This window comes from Gallus gallus, chromosome Z, assembly GCF_016699485.2.
Source record: "Gallus gallus isolate bGalGal1 chromosome Z, bGalGal1.mat.broiler.GRCg7b, whole genome shotgun sequence".
NCBI lineage: Eukaryota > Metazoa > Chordata > Aves > Galliformes > Phasianidae > Gallus > Gallus gallus.
This window is the reverse complement of record NC_052572.1, coordinates 25,404,611-25,411,216: the sequence shown is the minus strand read 5'-3', so window position 1 is coordinate 25,411,216 and position 6,606 is coordinate 25,404,611.

Genomic DNA, 6,606 nt, shown 5'->3' with positions numbered 1-6,606 from the left:
TCTGCACCTCTGGAAGCTGCTCCCTCTTGTGGCCCAGTGAGATTTATGGCACAGATGATGAATTATGCTGTGCTTGACCCTCAACATAGTAGAGGGAGCAAGACAAGGATTTCTGAACTGGAAAGGGGACCAGTTCATAAACTTGATTTGTTTCTGATTATTTTCAATGTTGCAAGGTACCCACATGCACCTTCCTTTGGGACAGGAGATAAATTAAAGTTACTAAATAAACATCTGCAAATCCTTCTGGTGAAAAATAAAAGATCATCCTCTTGAGTCATGATTCTCCTCTCTAGGAAACAAAAGGCAGTACTCCATTTCTCATCAGTATAATGATAATACATGGCAGTTACATATATTGCTTTTCTCTGTAGGAAATAACCTTATGATTGTTTACAAAGGAAGTCAATATCATAATGCCTCAGGCATGCAAGAGTGAAGGGGCTGCTCAACATCATAGTGGTTTCTTTTGATTGCTAGTTTTGCATGCTGTCTTAGTGTGTATGTTCAAAGCACTTGGAAATTCTGTTTTCCAAAAGACTTCATGTCAATAAGCTGAGGGTGAATTTTTATTCCAGCTATCGTTAGCATTTATGTCATCAGATGCTGCTGTCTTTCATGGAGTACATTAGAAGGTCTTTCTGAACTTCTACTTTTTTCCACATACCTTTATCCAATAGCAGGTAACTTAAAGACAAGGAAATATTTGTGTGCTCTCTCAAATACTTGCAGGGGTATTCTTTCAGGATGCTTGTGCTAAAACAATTCTGCCTTTGCCCACAGTGGCATGTTTTGTCTCTGCTACTATCATCACACTTCAAAGAGCAATATAGGAAATAATGTGGGATTCCTTCTCTGTGTCTTGCTCTTCTTGTTCCTATAGGGCTCTGACTGCTGTGTTTGGGAGAAGGCTAAAAAATTTGGGTATCTGTGTTCTCCACCCCAACATAAACTGTGAGTGGTTTATGTAATAAAGCCTCTCCACTAGAGGATATCTTGTTGGGTATCTCCTCTCCTGTTAATCTCACACTGTAGTTGATCACTATCAGTCACAGCAGGTACTGTGCCTTGTTTCAGGAAGCATTCAGCTCCTGGCCCCACTAGCTGTGACCCTAATTCTCCATCATGCTGACATCAGGTGGGAGGGCTACCCCAGTTTTTTAAGTTCTCTGTCATACTCAGTGCCCTGGCCTTGGCCTTGCTCCCTCTTTGTTCTTGGGATCCGGGCCAATGCCTACTGACGTCAGCAGGAGAGTTGGGCACATGAGATGTCAGCCCATTACATTCCCACATGCCTACAGGCACTTGCACTGGCCTGTGCTGCCCTCCATTTCCACATGCTCTCTGGGACCTTCTGATCCCTTTCCACACTCATTATTATTTTTTTTTTTCCCAAGCCCAAAGCCTTATTGCTTTATTCCTTCACTTTGACAGCCTACAGTTGCCAGGCCTCTCACTTTATCACCCTCCAGTCTTCCCATCTGAATCACTCAGAGCCACATGCTCTGTCTCTGGCCAGGCCCTTTTCATCTCCTGTCAATACCTTTCTTTACTTTTTCTCATCAAATTCTAGTCTCATGTCTCATTCAGGTCTTGTGCTGTTCAGCTTCTGCCTGCATTTTTCCTCGTTGCTTTTCATCTCTCCATGCCCATCAGCCTACCCACCTTGTGCACCTTACCACCCTCCCCACATCAGGTTCTCACTCACAGCTTCCATCTTCTCTTTCCCTCAAGAGCTTTCTCCAAGCCTGTTCACGTGCAGCTCATCAGCCAATGAACAGTGCTCTGCTCTCCTCTTCAGCCCCAGAAACACACACACACACAGAAATATATATTAAAAAAAAGGAACGTCTCAAAGCTTCTGAAGGTCTAATGAGACAAGCTTCTTAATTTTTTAAATATCATTATCATTTCACATCCATGTGTCTTCCAAGGTTTACATAGTCTGCCTGATACATAACTCTGTAGGAACTTCATCTGGAAATAATTGTTTGCAGGACCTTCCCTACTCTCCCCAGGATTGTGAGCTCTGCAGGATAAGGACAATATCTTTGATTTGCCTGCAAAAGGACATGCACAGTTGTGATGCAGAGCAAATGTGATGTGTTATAATACCTTAGCAATAGTGATTATGTCAGTTGATTATGATTACTTATAACATAATAAGTGATAATAAGTAATAAACCAACATAAAAATAATAATAAATAATCTGTTTTAATAAAGGACTATCTTCCTGCCACTTGAGATTGATTGAGCTCATATTTTGCCAACTGTTTCTTAAACATTTTAACTTTAAACTGTGAAAATTCATTCTAATTGTACTTGTACCACATATTTACACTACCTGAAACAGTCTACCTGTTTCTGTTCACAGTGTTAAAAACAGTTATGAACTGGAGGGTAAGGAAGAGGGAAGGAAAGGTTCATACAAGGATATGAGTTATTCTGAGTCATCTATGGAACTTACCGTTTTTCCACTCACTTAAAAAGCAAACAACAAAAACCGTGTTCTTTATGCTTTTTGTGCAGTGTGATGAGGGCTTCTTGTGTCATTTTGTGTAGCATCGCATGCTGAGATATCTGCTGTCCTCGGATAACCTGAAGCAACACAATACTCTTAGACGTGAAATTGCAGATGGCATTTCATATCTACCGTAGTAGGAATCCTGTAATAGCCACAAAAAGGTCTGAAGTATTTTTCTTCCAGGTACTTGACTAGATTTAAAATGAATGAATGTGGCAGAGACCTGATGTGCTCTTTTAAAATGCCTTTTGCTAATTCTTCATGTCCCCCTTGACTTTGCCATAATAACTGACATCTATAGAAGCCTGTTGCACTTGCACATTGACAACTTGAAATGCACAGTATATATATGAAGTTATTTTGGACATATTCATTTATTCATTTTCATAGTAACATGCATACAGAGAAGAACAGGGTACTCAGCCTTCACTACCACCGCTGCCTGTCAGTGCACTCCTGTCTGCTTTCCTGCTGTTGTAGTGACACATCTCACATACCTGTGCTGTCACAGCAATTCTGATGATAGGACTGCACTGCTTGCTGCCATGAGTCTATTGTGGAGTCTGCTGGATGGCCTCTGATACTGCTCAGATCACTAGATGAGGTAACTAATGCCTCCAGACCGTAGTTTTCTAGACCAATCAATTTCTCATATGAGGAAGGGCTGAGTAATCTGGGTCTATTCAGCCTGGGGAAAAGAAGACTGAGAGGGGATCTGATTAATGTTTATAAATATCTAAAGGGAGGTGGGAGGCAAATGGATGAGGCCAGGCTCTTCTCAGTGGTGCACAGAGATAGGACAAGGAAGAATGGCCTAAAACTTGAACGTAGGAAGTTCTGTACTAACATGCACAAGAACTACTTTAAGGTAAGGGTGATGGAGCACTGGGACAGGCTGCCCAGAGAGGTTGTGAAATCTCCTTCTATGGAGGTATTCAGGACCCACCTGGATGCCTACCTATGTGACCCATTGTAGGGTCCTTGCTTTAGCAGGGGGGTTGGTCTTTATGATCTCTTAAGGTCCCTTCTAACCCCTGCGATTCTGTGATTATGTGATATATCTCTCACTAACACAAACTGGAGTCACCTGAGTTTTTCTTCAGATGAACAAGAGGGGAAATTGGCCCTTGGTCTACCCTACTCCTGATAGTGGGTTTCACTGCAGTTCTTTGGAATTCCAAGGGAAAGACAACTCAGCTAGCTAAGACTGCAAGAAGATCCAGAGTGAACAAATTAAAACAAAAGGTGAGCAAGGCTTCTAGCTACTTTTACCTTAGCACTGTGTTAGAAACATGCAAAAGCAATAAATGGAAAGCTGGGTTACAGAAGATAAACAGTATGCCACTTGCAGTAATAAATGTTGTCAGTTGTTTTCAAAAACACAGAAAATACTAAGCATAGAAGAAATTTTTCCTTTGAAGCCATTGTAACAAATACAGGAATACACGTGCTTTTCCCAAGCCACTTAAGTATACTTTCTGACAATAGCTCATTAAGAAAATTATTATAATTTATTAGGTTTTACAAACACTTGAAACAATTGTATAAATAAAAAAAAAAAAATTCAAATCCCTAGTGCTCATTAGTAGTATAATTATTACAAGAATGTCATTTCATAGTTGTTTATTTTTTTACCACGTGCATTCATAGACAGACGTGTAAGTAAACGATAGGCCTTCCTTTGAGATGTACTTCTCAGTATTTGCCCAGAGCCCCTCTCTGCACAGGAGTGGAGCACTGCAGCTGCTCCGGTACCACTGAATTCAGTGTTTTCAACTGCTTTTTGTCTGATCTGATTACGCCTCCCAAGCTGGAAACCTCCCTGGTTAGACAGCGCAGCACCTTCCATTTGCAAAAGACCACACTGAAGGCCCACCCCTAATTTGTTGTCTCATTTAGCCTGAAGGGAAAGTCCTCCCAGCTAGAGAGCAGAAGCAATGCTGTTTCTCTTCAGAGAAACAACTCAACGGTCCTGTGGCATATACTGTACACTTAATCTAAGACATATTTTGCTAAAAACCTCAAGTTATATTAAACATATGGCAGAAGATCATTATTTTAAGTATTTAAGTCAAACCAGATATCCAGTTGGAGGTGGATCTATCATGATCTGGCAACATATTCTCCGAGTGCTCAATTTTAACAAGTGTAAAAAGGAATTAAAATCTAGGCTAAATATGCTGAAGTGCTGCTATGGTCTCACGAGGGTTTCTTGGTTGTCTTTTATTACTGTTCTGCTACTAAAGTGACAGGAGATTGGGATAGATTTTAGTGGAATTTGCCTTCATCTCGTGACTACGCTAAGTGAACCCAGCCAGAGGTGGCATTTGAACTCATAAAATTACTGCTGTAAAGCAATGTTTTTTTTGTTTTTTTTTCAAAAAACAAACAAAACAAAAAAAAGCAAACAAACAAACAAAAAACACCCCACACTTCTTTGGTACAAGCTGGGTTATCCTAAGTATCATTAAAAATGTTTGGAAGTGAAGATCTACAAGAAGGTCACTGCAGTCATTTCAGGTTCCATTGGCTGAACTACATGCTGCCATTATGTTTTGGGCTTCAGCTTTGATTTGACTGAAATGGCACTATCACTCATCATCTGCAGTGGAGATAGATGAGCTTTTTTGCCCTGTAACGATGCTTGTCTCCCACCTCTGTATGCGATTACCACACAGCAGATGGCTGAACAGGGAAGATAAAGCAGGGAACTCAGATGCTCGCTCATTCCATCCTCAGTACTCCCACCTGGCTCTCAAGTACCCATCATAAAAAAACACAAAAACATGTGTGAGACGGCCTGCTCACATTGTGATAACACAAAACTGATTAGGACAGCTAAGCTTCCATAACATAACTTGGATAAAATGGATACAATCTAAAAGGATAACTGGGGAGAAAAAAAAAAAGCAAAGGGCAAATAAACAAGCAGACCCAAGCTTGTTGAGACAGGTGCTGTTTCCAAGGGACAGCATGAACAGCCCTGACTTTGAAAACTTGGTAACTCTCAGATTCAAAAACAATTTGTATTATAAACAGTACTGGGGAATATGAAACCAGTGTGAGACAGCCGTACTTAAAAATAAGAGGCATCCATCATGCCCAAAATATGGCAATATATCCCAGTACAGTGCCCAGGGTATTATGATCTGTGTTTGAATTTGGGCAGGATTGAATTATACAAATTAAATGTACCTCTCACTGTAGATTTTAACTCGTTGAGAATCCAGATAGTCTACATTTAATTCTAACTCCCTCAAAATGCAAAATGTGCTTACTTCCAGGGAATCATAGGTTACATAAGCTGCAAAAGAGACCAACCTCATGAATTACTCAGAACTATCTCAGGAGCTGTCTCCTTCCAAGAAGGTCTAACTTTTCTTTCTCTTTCCATTTTGAAGGCTTACTCAAAAAATGTGTTGAAAAAAGTAAGCTGCTAATATTTCCAATGCTTATATGACAGTATTTATTATTTTATTAGTAATGGTGACGTTACACTCCCAAATATTTCTTTGAAAATGCTGGCTTACTATTTGAGGTTAACATACTTAAATAAATATTTGAAGAAATAATGTAAAAACATCTGAAGTTCATAGTGGTTGCCTGTTTTCAGGTACCAAAATTCAAAGACGTTAGTGAATTCAATGTTATTTGTTGTTCATGCATGTCAATAAATGCCATGCAAAACTTGGGGAACAACATACTTTTTTCAGCTTTTGGGGTAGAAATTCTACTGCTTGATCTAAGGGCTTTTGCTATCCAGTTTGCATCCAATTTGGAAAATATGTAGTGGAAAAAGATGAATGACGCCTCTTTTGGGGGGTAAGGTATCCATCACATTTTATGCTCTGTTTCCTGCATAAGAAGATGATTATTATTCCATCTTTCCTCTTCAGACATGTCTAAAATCTTCATCCTGTAACTTGCTGAGGGGTTATTAGCAGGGTGCATAGATGGTGTGTTGTGTTGCAGGTGTCTGTGTTTATTATGAAATAATAATTACAAATTTTAAAATGGCAATCAGCACTTTGTCTGTATCAGCTTTCAGCCTGGCCTCTGAGTAACCTGAATCTCCAAACCC